General features: G+C 41.1%; 1 protein-coding gene across 6 annotated transcripts in view; it reads right to left on the bottom strand.

Moving 5' to 3' along the window:
- The window catches only part of paqr3a (progestin and adipoQ receptor family member IIIa), a 162767-nt gene that overhangs the window by 28708 nt on the left and 112092 nt on the right, over positions 1-21967 (bottom strand). Inside the window, exon 3 of one of the 6 annotated variants that reach the window (XR_014280303.1) lies at positions 15137-15516. The exons of the other annotated variants lie outside the window; for them this stretch is intronic. The gene's annotated coding sequence lies outside the window, so the exon portion shown is untranslated. Of the gene's footprint in view, positions 1-15136; positions 15517-21967 lie in introns of those variants that run through there. 6 annotated transcript variants of the gene reach the window in all.

Genomic DNA, 21967 nt, shown 5'->3' with positions numbered 1-21967 from the left:
CATAATTTGTGCAGTTATTTGCTGAATCCTTTACAAATTATCTATTATTGCTGCAAGAAAAAAGCTGATATTCTCTTTTAAGAAACAGCCCTACAAGGGTAAAGTGTCGCATTTTTTATCAGCTAAACACACACGAGAAAGTGTAGCAGTGACTTTGTAATACTTCTTATTTATTCCTGTTCTGTTGAAAAGAAAATTAAATGTGATATTTCCAAACATATGAATACAAATTTACTGTGATGAATAAACCGAGGCTATTGTCATTAAATATATCAAATCGTGTGCGTTCATTCCTCTAGAAATCATCTCGCACTCACTATACTGAAGCTTTACTAAAACAGGTGCTCTCTGTATATTAACTCCTGATTCTTTTTTTTTATTTTGTTGTAAAAAAATTTATAAATAAAAATAGCTGTGTGGTTTGACAGACAGCCATCAGGCTGCAGTGCAGTTTGCATCCTGCGGAGGTCACTCTGCACCTGCTGTGGACTTGAGCGCAGCAGAAGGCCACCCACCGAACACGAGCTGCCTCCAGATAAAACATTAAAACTGATGAATCTGATCCGTCTGCCAGCGAGGAGGAGACGCTTACTGTACAGTATGTGTCCACGCAGGATGTACTGATAAACATGATCATCATTAGAAGTCATTTATCAACAGAATTCTGCTCATTGGGTTCATTTCTTCACCTCCACAGATATACACGATATCATTTAAAACAGATTAAAATGAAAAACAAATGTGTTGTGAGCACAGAGATGTAATTTAGTCTACTTTTTAAACAAATTAATACACTTATTAATCAATATTTAAAGGTTTTCAGTTTCGGTGAAAGGGTTAACTGAAAAATAAAAACAAATGCATGCAAAAATTAAATGACAATGTGTCTTATTTTCTTTTTGCATCATCAGCACTGAGCACCTACGTTTTAAAGTAGTAATAAAAGCAGTTTTCTCCTTTTCTTTAAACTTTTTATCATCATTTTTATATTTTCTGCCCTTATTTTTGCTTTAATCTAACAGTGTGCCACTCTGCTTTGTGCTTTTGACTTATTCTAATAAAATAACACCGCAAGCGCACAAACACCGTCTATCTCAGCAAAATAAATGTCTGAATGGGCTGCTCGGTGACTCACGTGTCGTGAATCGCAGACTGAACCCAGTTGTTGTTACTTGCTGTTTCACTGTGTGGCTACAACAAAAGACTCACAGCTGCAGACCAATGAATCAGACACGAAACTGCACGCTGTAAACGACGCCTCCGTTTCTCCTTACGGCCTGCAGGTGGCGCTCTGGTATCTCTGTCTGGGTTCGCCATAGAGACATCAACTCCCTGCATCACCTTAAGTATATGAGACCCCCAAAACTGGCTCCTGGATCGAGCCGGTAATAAATAAGACACCAATTGGGGTCTGTTTCAACTGGAATAATTTATTAAAAGTTAGTGCATTAGAGCAGAGCAATAATTGAAGTTATGATGAAGGAAATGGAAGATTGGGACTCGTAGACGACAAGTAGTGGACGGACAGACGCACAAGCAGACTAATCTCATTTGATAAATAATTCGCAGTTGGATTACAGCAGATTGAGACTCGAGCCGAGCACTTCTTTAAAAACAAGATTTTTCTCGTGGGACTCTCGCTGGTGGCACGTTGCTCTGGGGGTCATCATTGTCATCATATGCAATCCACTATTAAGATGGATGCTGCCTGATCCCATCAACATAATGGGTTTCATGTCTCCTGGCGTTACGGGGGGGAGGGCGAGATGGCCGGTGGGACCAGAGAAGATCTCTGCACATCATTTCTTTTGTTTCTGCTCTCGTCTCTGCAGGCATCTCGACCCTGTGAGTCTACAGCACATGCTGCCACGCAGGGAAGATTACAGCTCATCTAAAAGCAAAATTAATACCTCAGAAGTTACGGATGTTCCCTCCTCACAGGCAGAGAGGAGAGGTTCTGGGTTTCCAGCCAGCGAGGCAGCCAGGACAGAAGAGAGAGACTTTGTTCACAGCAGCAGGGCTGCTCTGTCTGTATGATGGAGAGGAGAGAGAGGGAGACACATCGGGGGGCGGTGCACCTGCAGGACAGGTGATGCTGCATCACATACGTGCATGATTGTGTCCAGCCACTGGTACTATGTTGTTTTTTAATTTGCTCTTCATCCCAGGATAAAAAAAATATATTTATATAAACAGAGTGTGAAAAAGTCCAGATGATAAAGAATGATGAGTATGTGAGCAGGTGGGGCATTTTGCTGTCATCCTTTAGGCCACTTTACAGGAAATGGTGATCAATGGTGGAAATCAATACAAAGTTGTTCTAAGTGATCGTTGTTATCAGAATAAACCTGCAGAAAACAAAGTCTACGAGCAGCTTCTTGTGTAACTTTTCACAGCCTCTGAGGAAGTCAGCTGAGCCTCAATCAAGGCGTTATCACGTGACCAGAATTCCAGGTCATGTGACACACAGCTCTGTATTTGTTGTTTTCATGTTGTACAAATGTAACGCCCTTCCTTCCACATACACGAAGTAAAAAGGTTTAAAAAGCAAAGAAGAGGGTGGAGAGGTCCGGCTGGCGAGTGACCACTGTGTCCCGCATGGAAATGATAGTTTTTACATCTTTAGTGTTTTCATTTGTCGTTTGGTCAGGTTTACACTCTGTCTGTTGAAATCAGGGGCGTCAAACATGCTTTTTTTTTGCTGATGATGCAAAGACAACAGTAACTACAGAGGAATGAAAATGTCTGAAGAACAAGAAGTATTTTTCAAGCCTCCCTGCTGTGATCTGTACATTTACTGCAGACTCATTGAGCTCAAAGTTTTTAAACTGCACTTATTTTTCTTAAGAAGTCTCAAGATGTTTCTCTCTTTGTAAATCGATGGTTCATTTGTAAAGTTTATTGTGCATTTTTTTATTTATAATGGTCACCAGGAGGTTATTATAAAGAATGCAGAAAGATGTCTGCGACCTCTGTATACGCGTTCATGATGATTTTATGGGCTCGGTTGCTTATTTTGTACTGAATGAACCTTTAAGTCAAGTTTTTAATTTTAGTAATTTCAAGTGCCAGAAAGGAGGATTATCCAGGTTACGGTCACTGGCTAACAACCTTTGAGTCGTAGCCAATGAGCATGCAGTTTCACAGTCGGGTCCGCCCCTCACTCATCATCTCGAGGTTCATAACCCCAAGATTTTGATGGCACAAATGCTCCAGACTTCCAGGCTCATGAAAAATGAAGAACATTAGCCCTTTTTCGTCAGCTGTGATTGGACAGACATCTTCCTCCACTGGAAAATTAACTGTGTAGAAAATTCTTGTTTTGAGTTCATTCTGTGGCTGATTTATTTCGCCGTGTGTGCAAAGCGTTATTCAGGCGCCACCCGTCGCCCGCAGCTCCCTGCTCATCCAAACCTCATGGCGTGATTCACCTGAAGCAGACGATGGAGGGGGTGATGGTGGGGTCCGCTGGAGTGGGCAGGGCATGGAGGGGAGTGGGCGCCTCAAGGTCAAAAGCAGAGTGGCGAATTGGGGTGGAAGCGCACTAATGAGTTTTTCCGTTGTCTCCCTGCCCTGGACTGGTGACACCACCTCACTGTCCTGTCAATCACCCTCCTCCCACCCCTTCCCTGGCCTATCTTCTCCCCCTCCCCTCTTTCTTTTCCTCCCACCTTCACTGCAGACAGAAAAAAAAAACATGGCGAAAAAACTGTTTATTTCTCAACAGGCCTCTTAATCTATTTGGACTGGGCGTAATAGGACATTTGCATGTCAAGCACAGCGAGGTGTCAGCGATAACCACGGGGTTGTGACATCCCCCCCGAAATATGCTGAGCTTTCGCTAACCTCTCATCAAACACGTTGATCTTTATGGACTGTATCATATTGTGCCGTAATGTGCTTTATTGTCCACAGAATAAGCTTTTCTTAAAGGTAATTGGAAAACGGGAAATGGCCACTACCGGCGGACTTTTTAAATACATTATTCCTGAAATGTGGCTTGTGTAATGACCCTGTCGGTGTAAAACGTGAGATTTATCTTGGCAGCAGAAATTGATCCATTTCACCTTTGTCTAATGGAAATTTTTATCAAGGATTATCTGTTTATGTAAATGAGCGTGGCCCCTGGAACGGTGGGGATAAAAGGAAGTCTGGGGGGGGGGAGCAGTTAATCTAGGGCCTCTTGACGTGTCAGTCTGGACATAATGCATACAGGACTCATCTCTGTGGGGGTGGTGTGTGTCTGTCCATGTGTGTTCCTCTACTTCCATCTCAGTGAGAACCAGGTTCACTTGTAGACAGAGAAAACATATTTTAAATGGGCCTCGCTTCTTTACATGGCAGTTTTAAAGTGAGGTCCAGGATGTAGGATTATCCATCAGAGACACAGATACCGCATTGATCTCTGCTGTTCACTCAAACAACATTGTAGATATTTTAAATATGAGGAGCCCCACCGTCTGCATTCAGGCAGATGTTCGTTCCAAACTGAAACTCATCAGGTGAACGAATCTGAGGACAGATCATACTGTCAGAAGTTTATGGAACGTTTTAAATTTTATTTATTGGTAAGAAACCATGTCATCTGCTTATATTGTGCGTTGTGACTTATTTCGTAGTGTTGCAGCAGACAGCTAGATGGTTGGTCATGTGACGTGACATTATGCCTAAACTTCAATAGCAGCAGCTGAGTACAGTCAGGACGTGGAGTTCAGGCTGTTTTTATTTATTTCAAACATTACTGAGTGTTTGAATCCCAATTAGGACACATTTTCCCAGATAAGATGGGCGGTACTGCAGCAGTCCCCACCCTTTTTTGCACCACAGACCGGTTTAATGTCAGACGATATTTTCACGGACCGGCCTTTAAGGTGTCGCGGATAAATACAACAAAAAAATGATACGATCGAGACAAAAACTGTGGTATTTTGTAAATATAATAATAAATTCACTGAGTAATTGTGTAACTTTATTAGCAGCGTCCTCCTGAACTGCGCCATCAACACAGAGTAACGTCCTCCTCTCTGCTCGCTATGGTAACGCATAAATATTTCTTTTAAAATAAGACACAAAACTACAACACGGGAAAAGACCCAGGGAAACCGAGTTAACGACAAAAACCCTGAAAACCATAAATTTCACACCCGAACTCTCGCGGCCCGGTACCAAACGACGGGGTTGGGGACCGCCGCTTTACAGAATAACAGCGTTTGAATTTGCCGGTTGGCTGGGGAAACCTCTCGCCTGACAGGATAGACTGCAATCCTTCGCAATACCGGTCGGATAAACAGCAGAGGTATGTGAAACTTCAAAGTCAAACCAACCAAACAAACCATCACTTCTTCACCACTGCTGGCACTTTAAAGTGTAAGATTACAGTTTGTCACATTTGCTGATGTTCTAGTTTAACCACCGTTTTATTGTTTCTGTGACTAAAGTAAAATATAATGTGGACGTTTTGTTTGCTTTGTTTACTTTTTAACTTTTAATTTGAACAGAAATTTACTGTTAAACATTAATTCAGCTTTATTAACACTAATCTGGGTTTTAACAAATCACTCAAGGAAATGTTTCATACCAGAAAATTAAAAGCCTGACAGGCAGAAATGGTAAAAATGAGTTTTGGGTATTTGGCACAAAGACTAAAAGATACATTTGATGTATACAAATACGAGAACATACACAGGGCGATAAAAATGGAAACAAAGGTATACAAAGTATAAAAATCTGTTAAATTGCCTTAATGAACTGTAGTGACATCAGCGTTTGTGTTTGTTCAGGGCTTAAAGTGTGAAAAGGAAACTGCATTAATACTTAAAACATAATAAAACCCTGATTTTAGACATAAATTCTACATAAATATATCTTGATAAGCTTCACTCCTGATTCTGGCACCTCAGATTCTTGGAGTATCTGAAATCACCTGGGGGGGATGGACACATTTCTTTCAACTGACATTGTAAAGAATAATCTCCGGTGACTGAATCACTGCAAATGATTCCCACCAGTTTCATACGTTCAGTAAGCCCTTGTATTTTATGAATAGAGCCAATGAAATCCCAACGTTTGTATAAACCCTTAAATGCGGATAAACTTCATTTTAAGTTAAATCATGTTAACTGGGCTCTTAATGAACTGACAATAAACTTGTGTACTCGGGTTGTATAACAGCAAATGAAAAGTCCTGCTACAGATGTTTGACTTCAGTGTCAAAGAGAAGTTCAAATATCTGGCACACTGATTAAAGATGTACTGAATGTATAGAAATATGAGAACACGTCACTCAAAAGTCAGTGTCATGTGTAAAAAGAGTTTTTAAAGTCCGATTAATGTTATTTTTGGCCCTATAATGTCTATTCATCAAAGAGGCTTTTAAATAATCTTGTATCATAAAACTTTTGCACAGACAGCTCCGGTATGTGCAGACATTTGGTCACGTCAGCTGCAGAATAGATGGTGCATTTCGGATCGCCGACTGTGCAGCATGAAAAATGAATGAATAGTGTGGAAGCCGTGTGTAGTGGCGGTGGGCTACAGTCGCTTAGAAGAAGGGATGTAGAGACTGACAAGGCCCCCCTCACTTGTGTTTTCATTGCAGCGGATGCTTTTGATGTTTTATGGGAGAGGCCTCGCCTTTTTGCCAGAGTCTTTGACGTGACAGCAGCGTGACGGTCTTGAAATATAGCTGGTGGGGGGGATTCTCCACGGAGGACAGCAAATGGAGCTTCACTGGGAGCCGGCGGTCCCACGGTGGCCCCTGCTGTCATCTGCCATCTTGACAGGCAGACAGAGAGGGAGATACAGAGGGGAAAGTCAGCCGGGCTAAGTGACAGACACGCCAGTGTGACCCTATTCACCAGAGGGGAGGCTCTATCACTGTCTTAAATGCAATGACTCTCACAGAGGCCACAGACTGACAACAGACTGAGACTGGGTCCAAACCACAGGCAAACCTCAGCCTATGCTGAAGGGTTTGCCTGTTTGCCACCTGAAAGGGGTGGATCTGACTATGACACAGTGACTTCTGTTAGGCAATGAGCGTACCCGAGATAATCCTCTTTTCTGGCTCCGCAAATGACCATAATTGATTACATGAACTTCCCGTTTTATTTAATGTGACCTGAAATGGGGGGAAAAAATTGGGAAAAATATGCAAGTGATTTCTACACAGCCAGAAATTCACAGCTGTAGGTTTTAGGTTAGTTGCAATATTCAAAACTGTGAAAAATATGCATTTTAAAAAGATTACCTCAAAAAAAAACTGTGTCTGTTGCCTTCAGGTACCTGAACATCTGAATGCTGGAGTTTTGGGTGATCCATGTTCAAAAACAAAAAATTACAAAACAAAAACAAATAATTAAATACACAGACATGAACAAACATTAAATATGAGGGTTTAACGAGGGAGCGGAAACAGCTGGGGAACAAGAAAAAGGTGAAACTAATCAAAGATAATGAGACGAAGTAAAACTGGAAAAAAGACGACACACTGAGTCAAGACTTTAACACAAACACACACAGAGGAGAAAGGCTAGAAAAATAACAAGACACTATACAAAATAACCATAACTAAAAGACTAATGTAGATAAACAGGAAAAGCAAGAAACAACTAAAGGCTAAAGGATAAAAACAAAAAAAGTATCTGGTGATATGATGATGGTGACCCATCAGTGGGGCATGTGTGATCTTCTGCTTCTGTGACTGAGGAAAAGTGCTTTTCTAGCTTTTTAAATCCTGTTTCAGTCCCAGTGAGACACAAGTGGAGACCATTTCATCCTCCCCTTTGCCACTTCTGGCCTTTTTAAAGAACTCACAGCGCCGGGATCAGCTGTCAATTCCAACATCTCAATGACATCCGCAGACCAGCGTCAAAACACCTATAAACTCCGGAGACCTCGCAAGTTTCCCATCCCCTGCATCTATGACTCCTGGTATGCTGGGACCAATGTGTAAATAAAAGGGGCCTCAAATTGCCTCCAAGCATTAAAAATGGATCCTGTTGGCAGCAAATGGAGCATCTCCCCCCTCATCTGCCGCCATCTTGTCTGGTCCTTAAGGGCTAGAGGCCCAGGCAGATGCTCCTCCAGGAGGCAAGGGAGGTTGTTTTGTGCCTCAGGAGTGAGTGAATGTCTGCGAAAAAGCTGGAGCTTTTTGTGAAAAACTCTTGGACATATTACAAAATATTGTCAGCTTTAGAAACAGCAGCTGTTAAAAAACCTTAAAATTAATAAAACAATGAACTTTATATGTTTATTCTACACAGACAGCGGGACTATCTACACAATCAGGTTATAATCAGGGGTATCTTCTTCTTCAGGAAACTGTCCTTCCATAGAAAGTGTTCGCAGGGGTATTTTATTGAAGTCTTTGAAAGAGGGTGGGGCAAGGAAACGAGACAAATGGGTGTGTGATGCAAGAAGAAATAGGCTTTGATAAAATACAGGAGAATTTTACTCACAAAAACCACAGCACAAACGTCTACGTCACAAAACAGGATTGAATATTTTTATAATATAATGATTCAATAAAAATCCCCCCAAAGGCATCAAACCATGACGAGGTCCAGTTGTGTGCCTCAGATTAGCAGAGATGAGGCGTCACAGGCAGCTTCAGATGCCTGTGCAGGAACACCTGTTAATGAAGCCAAACTCTTGACTTCAAGCCTTACTAGCATCCAAACGGATTAGTTGTTTTGAAGGGTAAAACTATTCATAGAGGCTAAACACTGCTTACTAATGCTAACATGAGAGACTTTGGATACTGAGTCCAGGAACTCCGGATTTTTAAGCTCTTCAGTTTCAGTCCCAAAAGACATTACAAAGCACTTCACGGTGACGTGATGCCTGAACTCTGGGGAAAAGCCTTGTATTGGCGCTTCAGCATCTTTGATCTCTTTATGGCTGAACACAGAAGTCAGTGAATGAACGGAGACAACAGCTGAGCCCAGAGGACGATTACTGCACAATGATCAAACTTGCTGTTATTTGTGTTCTTAACTGCCTTTTCCTTGACATCAGGTACTTCTATAATAACAGTACAGTTTACACTTTTTATGTGCATCTTCAAAAAGATTATTATTTCTGCACAAGAGTGAAAACTTGTGCAAAAAGATTTTCTCAAATAAGCCTGAGCTTATTTTTTCTTGAAATTCAGCCCTCCCACGTTTCTAAATGACACGTCTACAAAGTTTAAATTAATGGTTGTTTGATAGAAGAACATTTCTGGCGTGGACCTCCGTTCACCCCAGATGATCGCCCTTCCCTGAGCCTGGTTCTGCTGAAGGTTTCTTCCTGTCAAAAGGGGTTTTCTTCCTTCCCACAGTTGCCAAGTGCTTGCTCGTAGGGGTCATCTGATTGTTGGGGTCTTTTCTGTGTTATTGTAGGGCCTCGATGCAATTCATAAGCAAACGACGATAAATCGATAGATGGATGAATTGAACTGAACTCAAATACTGCTCACAAGTTGGGGTGTAAAGGTCTCATGAGCTCTGATGATCAGTTTCTAGAATGTGTCTTTACAAATCAGCTGCATCAGTCCTGCTCACTAAGCCAGAGAAATGAAGTGCACTCCCTCTCCACCAATGAGGAGCAGCTGTTCATGTCCTCGTTGCAGGAAGGCTAACCATATGAGCCCTGGCGTTTTCCCTCCACACTTATTACATTACCATGAGCTCAGTGGTGAGGGCACTGCTGCATCATAGACACGGCTATTACTTTGAGTGTTTGCAGGGAGTCAGACTCTGGGTGTATGTGAGGAGGACGAGGAGGAGGAGGCCCCTGACTCTTTGGAAACCCCCCTACTCCCCTCCACCCTGCACCTCTGTTCACTCACACACATAGTAACACACCAAACCTCCTGCACCCAGTGTCAGAGCCTTCTCCTGTCAGTAATTTGTTGCTAATCAGCTGTCAGCTCAGAAGCGATGATGAGGTGATCATCGTGGGCGGTGGAAGGTAATGGCCTTAAAAGTCACAGAGTCAATGTCAATGGGATCACTCGGATTCAATCAGGGGCGGCCCGATGAAGGATGGCGCCCGCTGACATTACCACTCATTTTGAGCCCAAGCATCTGGGCCCTAGTAAATAACCATCAGTGGGTGGGTCCGAGGGACAGGTCATTAGCCCTGAGAAAAATAAATATCTCCTCTCTCGTGAAGGCTGCAAGTCATTTAGCACAGACTAGGAAATTTCACCCTAGATTAAGTATGATGAGCCAATATCAGTCAGAGGAGAGGCCACACTGAGTTGGGGGGGTGCCCTGATGAGACGCAGGGAAAATTTATACGCAAGCCTCAGCAAATGTAATATGATTTTAAAGGCGAGGAAGAGTGTTGGCACAGTGCTGGAAGGAGGGACAGGGCCACTTGAAACTAGAGTTTGACTGATGGGAATCTTTAGGATGGATTGAAGTTGTGGCTAACGAGCCCTTTGTGCTGAGATTTTACATTTGCAGAATTATCTGATTCAATGAGAAATAGTGAAATACAAAAGTAGTTTCTCACATTAGACCGATCGAGTGTCAGGGTGGGAAAACACCCTAAAAGCCAGTCCTGGGACAGACTCAGGGTTTGATAAAACTATTGTCAGATTATTTAACCAATAAATAGAAAATGTGAAAACTTGAAGTTTTGATGTACCTGCAGTCACGTTTTCGTGTACACAGGGGGGTGAGGCAATCATCCAAAAAGTTTTGGTGAGTCAGATTTTTTTTCTGGAGTCTGTCAGGGCTCTAGGCAAAAATTCAGAGAGGGGAGGTGGGCCTCTGAAGAGCATTCATCACCTTTCTAAAGGTCTGTTTGTGGACATTTGTACCTTTTATTTTGGACGGCAGTTAGGGGATGAGAGAGCAGCGGGAACAACATGCAGAAAATAGCCCAGAGCAGGCTCGGACCCATACAGATCACCTGCTCAACCAAGTTTCAGTTTTAATTGTCATATCGTTAGCTTCATAGCATAAGTGCCTAAGTCATTGACTTAGTCAAATGACTTAGGCAATTATGCTATGAAGCTAACGATATACAGGTAACAATGGCAGATCATTACCAGCAACGAAATTCTTAGGCTCAGAGCCCTCTCAATATTGCACGTAGAAAAGAAAAGAAAATTGCAAATATGGTAACAGTTGTGGTAAAAATGGAGTAACTATATAAATAGCAATAATAATAAGAAGAAAATATAATAATAATAAAAATAGAGTAGAATCAATAATGCAGATTACAGCTGTAGTGCAGAGGTAGTGATATATGCATGTACAGTGATTGTGCAAAATAAACTGTCCCATGTTTCAGCCGTTCAGCAGCACGATGGCAGTGAGCTATCCCATCACCATGTTGTAAATAATCGCTCACAGCACACACCGGGCTGCTCTGCTAGCTAACTTAACTAATGCTGGTGGAAGTTACACTGTTGAAGTGTCTCTCCTCGCGGTTTAGCGTCATCTGTAATCATTATTTTCAGCTCCACTAACCACTGCCTTGCTTTCGTTAGCTCTTCAAAGCTGGTTTTGACCGCTCTGTTCCTGGATGGGACTTTCATTGTTGTCATTAGGTTTGTTTGAACAGAGTCGTGTATGAGGTTTCTGTTTTGGGCCTGTTTTCATATACTGTACACTAGAGTTGGATGTCTCGAGACCGGTTACGTGGTCTTGGTCTCGCCTTGGTCTCGACTGACTTTAGTCTTGGTCTTGGTCTCGCTGTCTCGGTCTTGCGTTCTCAAATCGACATAGTGTTCGGGAGATTTGGAGTTAAATGTCAGAATAAAAAGAGGGAGCTGTCTATTTTAATCACTTTCATCAAATTTAGGAGTACATGTACACTAAGTTTATTGTTAATTAATAAGAAAACTCCAGACGATTCCATTCTGAGCTGAAGAAGCTTCTGATAGGTTAGTAGAGTCCATGTGAGTAAATTGGTGGCACAGCTGTGGATGCATATAAGGCAAAACACAGAGCCTGTTTCTTTGAAATGGGAAAATCAAGAGATGTCAACCAAAACACCAGGAAAAGAACTGTGGAGCTCCATAAGTGTGGCTCAATTTTGAATACAATTTGGTGCCATTTACAAAGAAATACAGATAGTTTCTCTCTTTACTCTTAAAGTTAACAAATATGTTTTTAATATTTATCAATCTAAACATTTAGTCTGATTTGATGTTACAATTAAAAAAGTGTTTGTGTTTTTATCTGAAGAGTATGTAAATATTTGGTTTCAACTGTATATTTGATGATGTTGGTGTTTGGTTTGATTGTCAGCACAAAGAGGGCGAGAGAGAGGAGCAGAGAGGGAGAGAGAGAGGAACAGAACAGATGAAACACGAGCAGGTGAGACACAGATGTTGGTCAAATGGTTGTTTGCCAAACATCAGAACATCTAGTACCTAGTGTAACTTTTTAGATACCACTTGTTACTTTTCAAATTCTATATTTATTAAGTTATGCAGGCTTGTTTGCACAACAAGGCTGAATAATTCTATAAACTTTTCTCAATCTAAATAGTGGACTTTGGTAGAATTAAAAAATAAAGGTAGTGCAGGTCTATGATGACTTTTAGTGCTACTATCATCTAGTTCTGATTCTGGTTCTGTTTTGGTTAAATCCCAAGTAGTCCTGATTTTGAACTGTTGTAGTCCTGTTTTAATTCCGGATCAGTTCTGGGTCTGGTTGAATTGGGGATTAGTCCCTGTGTCTTGATATAGCCCTGACTGTGTTCTGCCTTGCTGCTTAATTAAAAAACTAGTTTAAGGTGTCCTGCATATGTGATATTTATTTTTTTCCTATATGAAGTCATTCTGTTTTGAACAAAACTCAAAACAGAAGCTAATAATCTTTCTGTCATTTCTACCCTCACTTAATTTCCTTTCGCTGCTCAGGTCTCACACAGTGGCTCAGCTATGCTCCATTCCCTCCATATTGTGGCCAATCACATGCGAGGATATAGGATAATATTATTATGTGAAAAACAGAGAGGGTGACAGACGCGACAGTCAAGTGGAGCGTCTGTCTGTCCTCTCAGTAAGTGAGTGAGACAGTGGACAGCGGTGAGGAGGGCTGTGCGAAAGCAAAAACACATAAATATGCCTGACACCTGTAAACAAAGCAGCATCTGGCTGCAGTTTAAAGACTTTTTTTGTCTCGGTCTCGTCTCAACTTGGTCTTGGTCTCGTCTCAACTTGGTCTTGGTCTCGTCTTGGTCTCGATACCCTCTGGTCTTGGTCTTGGATTAGGCGATCTTGACTACAAGTCCACTGTACACCCCCGAAGATGAGTAGTAATAGCAAATTATTATTAAAAAGTACATAAGTGACAACACGTGCCAGCTAATAGCTGATAACACCACATGTCTGTTGAATGTATTCAGCTAGGATTTAACATTTATTTAAAGGGAAGCTGTAACTGAAGTGCTTTTGCTGCTGTGACTCGATTTCAATGCCAATGTATTGTCTAGATGTTGAAAAAATAACACCAGAATCTGACGTTTCTCACCATTGTGTCCTGCCTATCTGTTCTCGGTGTAAAGTTTTGGACTACAGTAGATGATGACTCTTAAAAGTCATGTGCCCACTTCATCCAACTTGACTAATGCAAAGTCCCGATGATGCACAAATGACCCTGGTGGCTTTGAACTGTCATCAATCCAATTAATAGAGAATGGCTCTGAATCCATTACAGCAAATATAATAAAAACATTATTATATTAACCTCCAAATCTAGTCTAATTCTATCAACATAATTAATTTAATCCATTTGCAAAGTACCGCTTTTATGAATAATTAATATAAACACTTAGATGTTAAATATTCATATTTGTTCATGCATCTCCATTGGGCTCAAGTGCGGCTCTCACACGGCTTTGGATATGTGTGTGTAGGAGCATGTATAAAACAGGAAACATTATTCTAGCAAATGTCCCCAAATGACACCTGTACATTAATTATTTGAGTTTGCACAGTTCCAAAGAAATGAGCAGTCTCTAATTTATATGGTAGTTTCGGTTTAATGGAAAAAAAAATTACATAAAATTTATAATTAAAAAAAGTATCTATATTGTGTGAAATAAGAAATCACTATGATGTCACCCAGTGGCTTGTTTGAAGTCTCAAAATCAGCATTTTCACCATCCCCGTCTTTGTGTTTTGAAACTCGATGTGATGACTGAGGTGTGGTTCTGGCTGTGAAACTGTCATAACATTAGCTAATGAGCATTAGCTCATTAGCTAACAAACTGTGTATCACAAGTTATTAGTTAAGGCCCCCAAAACAATGCAAGCCATGATAAGTAATGGGAGGAATCTGTCTGTTTATCTGTCTATATATGGATAAGTGTGACTCGGAGGTAGAGTGGCTCGTCCACAAATCCCTCCAGTTATCACTTAAGTTGAAGTGTTCTTGGACACCGAACACCAAATTGTCCCTGATGCATTCACTGGTATGCAAATACAAAGCACTGCATGAATGTGGCTTGTAAAAAGCTCTTTGAATCAATAAGACTAGAGACATGCTGCACAAAGGATGGGCCATTTACCGAACCATATAGAGTCCCTGGGGACAACCCTGTTCATACAACAGCTTTCAAAATCGATTTGATTTTCAATATTTAGTATGTGTGCACATACAGACCACTCAGAAACACTTTCATACAGCAGAGAGACTTCACAGTCAGGCCCACCATCTCTCTTTCTCACCTCCTGGGTCCTGGCCATATATCTCCCCCTGTTCACTCGCTCGATGTCCAACACTCAGCAACTCTTGGCGAGGCATCATTAGGTATAATGTACTGCCCTCTCTCTCTCACAGGGATATTTTGGAGTGGGGTGAGCAAGCTGACCTTACTGAAGGGCTCAGACAGTGTTGCTAGCTCTCTCTCTCTCTCTGTCTGCATTGATGCCGCCCACACACTCCGCTCACTGCAACCATAGGACTGTCACACATGACAACATAGTGATTTACTCTTTAATACAAAGCTACAGTTTCAGCCAGTGACTCTTCTGTTATCACCTGCTTGTACAGATGGGAATCTTTGCTTGTACTGTTAGTTCCATAGAAAACAAACAAACATTCCTCTAAATGAAAGGTGTCTTAAGCAGTTTCGAGGTTAAACGTAACTTAGAACAAAGCCCCTTTGACTTGCTGTACCCCACTAGGGGTTAGGAACAGACTGTATATAAAAGATGGACATGGCTTCCAGTGAAATGAAGTGAAAAGTGAAGCCAATGGTTAAGTGCATAGAAGTGTATAGATTAACACACAGACACAGAGATAGTGGGGCATTATGGCCCTATAAAAGCACTCGCAGTCTGGTCAACTTAAAATTTGCACTTTTGCAGCCCAGTTGCTGATTTATTCCTACTGCTCACACAAACAAACACCCTCCTCCCAGCATGCATCCCCCTGCCACATCCGGTGACATAAGCAGGTGCTAGGTCCAGGTGGGCTTGCCAACACACGAGGCTGGCACGGACCAGTGGGGGGTCTGACCCGGCCAGAGTCCACCGGGGTTAAACCTGTTGCCAACCTCCATCTGCAAAACACATATACTGAGTGAGCGCAGTAAAAGGCGAAGCGGGAGGGGGTGTACATATGGGGACGAGCCGATTGTCAAATGATGAACTAGAGGGACAAATTAGCCCGAAGTTTGAATCGGAGCATGTGCGCGTCTGCACTAAAGCTGATGAACCCCGCCTGGAAGACGATCATTAGTGAGTCAAATACCAGCACAAATGGCCGCCCGCGATAATGGCTGACATTCATCTATGTCTGAGTCTTGTCCAAGTCGCCGCTAAACACTCAGACAACGAGGGAGCTGCACACTGATGGGTGGAAAGGAAAAAAAAAAACTTTATACAGGAAAAAGAGAGCAAACTCAAGCTGAGGCGTGTCAGTTTTCCTCGTGAGCTCACACTGGCGCTCACATTGAATTACCTCAGATTATCTCAAGAGGACTTAGTAGCACAAGATAACAAGTGAATAACAACGGAAGGTGTTAAGACACAAGCTGCAATCCTGAAAATAGATTTAACAAAATATTCCTCTCACCGTAGAAGAATCATGTATGATGAAGCCCTGCAAAGGAAGGAAATAAAAGCTTGTTGCGTAACATTTTAACACTCACCCACTTTAGTGTGATCAATCAGGCGCCCGTGCAGTCCATCCCTCTGCCCCCCCATCTGTTATTGCAAGTGCTGTCCATATAACAGGCGCCTGTCAATTTCGCCTGCTTTTTATTGACTCATCCTCTGAGCCACGGAGGGGTTTCGATCACAATTATCATTTTTTATGAATACATTTTCATGAATATATTAGCAACGTCCTCCCCACCACCGCCACCCACCACACACATACACATACACATTTGGTGGAGTGTTGTTTTCTCACAGTTAATCAGTGGCCAGATAAATCAGAGGCCATATTTGCAGTCCATCTGCTGGGAAGGTGCAGTGGGCTCCAGACGCCATTCAGACATGCTGGACAATAACAGGAAGTGGAAAGACAGCTCACAGACGTTACAGGCATCACACTTCACTGCTCACTATGTTCTGTCAATACAGATGTCAGGCCAAAAGGATTTCTTTTTTCCTGGAGAGCACACATGGCAACTTTGTTGGTTCGACTGTACATGATGTAACTTCAAACATTTACAGTACTCTCTCTTTTGTTCTTGTTTAACCCACCAGCAGCCCCCAAATGATCAACTCAAGACACACAAGAGGAGATGAGTCCCAATCTTACAAATGCAAAACACACGCTGCTGATTTACCCTGAATAACAGTGGCAACATTTTAAGGTGATTAATAAAGAGAGAAGTATTATTAACGGTTAATGGTGCTGCTAGCTTTGAAGGTGACAAGTGTGTGTGTTTAGCAGTCTATAGGAAAATAACCCCACTGGTCATGTGATCGTTCTCAGTAAACACTTTTCTGATCTCAATCACTCGTTTCAGCTTTTAGTTAATACAAAATATTGTTCATTGTGTGAATTACCTCATTATTTAAAGTTACAGAGAAAGATAAATCAGAGTATGCTTTACTGTGTAAACTAGCCTATCAGTGTGCCCTCAGTTATTTACTGCTCCTCGCCCTCATCTAATTTCAAAACACCAAGATGGCGATGGCAAAAACGGCAAACCCATTTGTTCTTATTCTTTGACCCGTTCTTTGCTGTTAAATGAGGCCGACTCTAAAAGCGAGCCAATGCTCATAGACACCCGTGTTAACGAGCCCACCGGCATATTTAAAATAAACATTTAGAATCGGATACAAAAAGGTTTTGCTAATGTAGCTACAGCTGCACGGTGCGTGCAGTATTACATAAGTCAGGCTGAAAGTTCCAGGTGCTTTGTTAAAGGAGTGAGCAGTCTGAGTTACGGGTGGAGGCTGACTCAGGTTGTTGTAGTTGCTGCTCTACTGGCAGCTATATGTACTTACAGCTAGCACCAAAAGCCTGTGCTCCAGTTTTTTCTACTGAGTGAAATTATTGGACATGTGAGGTTTCCAGTGTCTGTGGATGCACATTACTAAAAAAGGAAGCTAGTGTTAAAAATCTTGAGACTTGAGAAAAAGAAAGAAACAAAACAAAACAAGAAGGTAAAATGGTGTCAATGCTTCAAATCAACAGATTACAAACAGTTGGTGTTGCCATGTTTGTTACTCCCATGTTTCTTATAAAGTATTTGTAAAGTAAAGTAATTGCTTCTCTATTCACTTTTTTTTACTTCTTGGCATTAAGGACAGTTACTTCTTACATGGACACCTAGTAGTTCACTTTGAAGTCTTGTAGGTTTAACTCCTTCATACAAAAAGATGTGCCTTATCAGGAATCAGCGGAAAGAGAAGAAAAACGAAACAACCTTTTAGACTCAGACAGGCTTTACTGGCTAGAATAAAAACTTCACCGCTAACTCTCCGAAACCTCTGAATAAAGACCCAAATGGGAGTCGGGTGCTTTGTTATTCCAGATGGCTTTATGGGTCATGAAAGAGTGATTCACGCGTCACATTAAAAGTGCTTGTCGCTGGCCTGCCGTCTAACCGCTCCTCTCCTTAAAAACCAGGAAGCACCCCATCAATTATTTGCTAAGCAGCCATACTGAAAATCTCACTTTGAACAGTGTGTGGGGACGGCAGCCCTGTCAGCGTGATGATAGATGCACTGGAGGCTCACGCTGCCCTCAGCACGCCTCTCTGAGGGTCGGCAGCTGTACAAAGCCTGAGCTGTGTGTGTGTATTTGTGGGCATCAGGGAGAAATCCCATCTATGTGTGCACAAGCACTCCTGCACAAACCTACACTTGCACAAGCGCCATGCCTGTATGTGCACACACACTGTAGACTTTAGTGTAGAGACTTTGTATATTAGCATAATCTGAGGAATTCAAGGTCAATTTAGTTCACAGCAGTAATGAGTTAATTATGTTTTATTTGTACAAAATATAATTTCAGTTTTACACATAAAAGTATTTACTTTTATATTATGAATCGGTAGATTCATTGCAGATTTATTGCAGAAAATAAATGCTAAATGGTTAATGTTGGAGGCCACCAAAAATATCTTTTATTGCTAATAATCATGCAACCTATTTAACAAGCCTCTATTAGGTTCTCTATATTATATTAGCACTTAATATCTCTGTTCTTGGGCTTTGTATGATTCCCTATTCAAAATAATCCTCATTTATCTTAAACTTTCTTCTGATTGGCTGCCCCTCATAACCAGGCTGCTGGTGAGTGGGGATTAAATACTGGCTATATTAGTGAAATCCTCTGTCTGTGACATCATAGAGATCTAAGAATAGAAAAAACTGTCAGAAATGGAGCATTCTGAGCAGTGCTATCACAGGGATTACTGTGGCCATGTTTAATATGAGAATCCACCGCTGTTACAGAGTGTATATATGACAGAAGAAAAGAAAATGATAATGGTTGATCTTAAACAACAATCATCTTTTCATACACGTACACTTGCATTGTTATTTCAGTATATAACCTGCTGAAGAACTGCATGTGTGGAAGTATAGGAATAGGAATGTCCAAAGGAATGCACAGGAAGACCCACTACAATACAAATTAAATACAAAGACAACATTTTGAAGCTTTTCAGCAGGAAGTATTGCATTACACATTTTCTGAGCTGTCAAATTAATTTGACCCAAAGGTCCAAATCTTCATCAGTTTTACTAATACTCAGACATTACCCATGATCTACCACACCAGTGTAAAGTGGTTAACCAGGAAGTCATCCTAAAAGGATGCTAAAAATATCCCACGTGGTTCATCATTTATTTGTAAATGATCTGTTCTGTAAATATGCAGTTAATTGATTTTATAATGTACGCACAAAGAAAAGAAAGACCTAGAAGAGTTCTTATTAGACAGGTTATTATGCAATAGCTTCACTGGTCTTACCCACTTTAAATGTCATTGGGTTGCATGTTAAAATGAGATTGACTCTAATTAATCAGTTCAATAAAAGACCAAACAACAGAAGAACTGACGATTTCAAATTTAAAATAACATCAAATAAAAACATTGGCTTGACTAGTAAATCATCTAAACTCTGCACAGCTGCAAACCCACTGAGGCTCAGACCACTAATTACACCGTTTGCCACTTTAATGTCCAATATAGCCGTTGACAGTTCAACTGGGTCTGATGAGAATTAATAGAGCATTAATCAACATGCACTAATTAGCTAATAACATGTTAATTAAATCAGGTATTTAAAGTCTTGAGACGTGTAATGCTTATCCCACCGTACACGTCTAATTTACTGTAGACACGCAGTATGTCTGCACATGCATGCTGTAGCAGTGCAGTACAAATGTCACCGTGTTGTGTTAAATCCAACTCATCTCTCCGCTGGGATTTCCCTCTTTGCACAATAGTTACCCCCCTCCACCTGACCTCTGACCCCGCCCACTTCGACCCTTAACTAGTCTAATTTCTTCTCCCCCGAGATCCGCTGTGACATATTTGCACAGAAAAGATGCTTTCAGATCAGTGTTGCTGTTTAGGTCGCCATACGCTGCACGCTCAGCTGATGTTCATAGATCCTACTGAGCAGGATTGAAAATGGCAGAAAGCCAATAGCCGAGCTTGTCTTTGAAGTCCAGATCAGTGAATTACGTTGATAGTGTGGAGACGGTCTCGGTTCCTGTAATGTAAAATCAATACACCCTCTTCCACCAAACGGAGTATGACGCTTGACCTGAGGCTGGACTTTTTGTTTTTTTCCCCTCTCTGTCTTCCAAGGAATGGCTCCATAAGTTTGGTTTTTTGCAGCAATGCTTTTTAATATAAGCTGGGGCCTAGCTCTAACCATACAGGTACCTGAACCATTAACCCCTGCACATAGATCACTACACTTAATCCAGAATTTACAAATGTATCTCTTCAGGTATAAATTTGGTTGAAACATGAAAGGTTTAAAGTTGCCTTTTCACACAGTTAAACTAGCATTTTACTAATTATGAAAGTTTTGCGCCACAAACAGTCACACAATGTGCTCTCCAGGTACGCATACAATTTTTATGCATAAGCATGTAAACAATGTTTATCAAGAGATCATGTCTTATTGTGCGCTGCTTTTTTTAAGATTCTGGATTCAAACTTTCTGGTCATTTGAAGAGTTTGTAGAGCATTTGGGAAGTTTCTCTTTTCAACACAATTTAGACATGAAAGAACACTTTTCTGTTGTTCTCATGTCTTCTCAAAAACATGCTGAACATACCAATGTTATCTCCCAGGACAGTAAAGACCAAGTGATGTTGGCATCGTCTCTTACAAGGCAAGAAATACTGTTGACATTATTGCAATAAAGCAAGCAGACACAGTACTTTAAAAAAAAAAAAAATCGAATGACATTTCATTGGCAAATAAATTGGTTACTGATTGGTTGTGATGAATCATTTAGTGCATAGATACTAGATATATATATTTTTATATATAAACAACACTTATACGTTGTTTATCTCCATGAAAATTCTGTCTCATTTGTCGTATGGTGATCTTACGTGTTTGGACTGTCACTGCATTTCTGTTCCCAGGATGTCAGCATTAGAAATCTTGCAATGCAGTTGAATCGGGTCTGGATCAGACTGCTCAGTAAGATAGTAAGTTCTACTTTTTCTTGACTTTTGTGTTCTAATTGATTAAAAGACAAAGTTTTTTTAAACTCTGTGTTAAAACAATAAAATGAAATCTACTGTATAAGCTTCACTTCGCTTTGTGCTAAGTTTCTAACGGCTCTATCTTAATTTTTTTATCAGGATACTCAAAAATGACCTCTTTAGTTGTGCTCTAACTAGTCACGCTACATTGCTACCAACTAACATTACAACACACAGGGGAGAAATGCAACCGCCTCAATCTGCTTTTTCAGCATGGCTTTGCTGACATTTTATATCAGAAACAGCATCTGAACACCTGAAAGTTGCATTAAAAATCTCATGTTTTTCCACTGTTACAGGCTCTGGTTTCAGTCTTTCACCAGCTGTCACGAGCTGGCTGCTGGGATTTGCTCCCATTAGTGACACTGATGTTGGGTGATAAGTTCAACCCAAAGGTGATGGATGGGGCTGAATCACACAAGCCTTACTGAAAAGAAAAATTTGGCTTTCATTTCAATAAAGCAAAACAGATAAAGTGAATATTTCCTGTAAAATCCAGTGCAGTGGTTAAGAGACAAAGCTATCGCTTTAAGCTCTTTCCTTTTCCTGAAGAGTCACAACTGTGTAATATGAAAAAGCTGCCCAAAATCAATTGTTGAATTTTCCCGTCCTCATAGACATCTCTTTTCGTGGAACACATTTCAATAAAACCTTCACCCGTCCTCTTGACTCCACCATGTCACCATCTCTTCCTCCTGTCTGTCCCAGTGCTCCCAGTCACCTCACCTTAAAGGAGAAGGCCACAGATCAATACATTTGATGGGGAGGCAATAAGCAGCCCTATTAAGTGACAAAGGTTTACTCTGTAAC

The sequence above is a fragment of the Aulonocara stuartgranti genome, assembly GCF_965226115.1.
Source record: "Aulonocara stuartgranti genome assembly, chromosome: 12".
NCBI classification, from domain to species: Eukaryota; Metazoa; Chordata; class Actinopteri; order Cichliformes; family Cichlidae; genus Aulonocara; species Aulonocara stuartgranti.
This window is presented reverse-complemented; position numbering and strand designations above follow the sequence as displayed.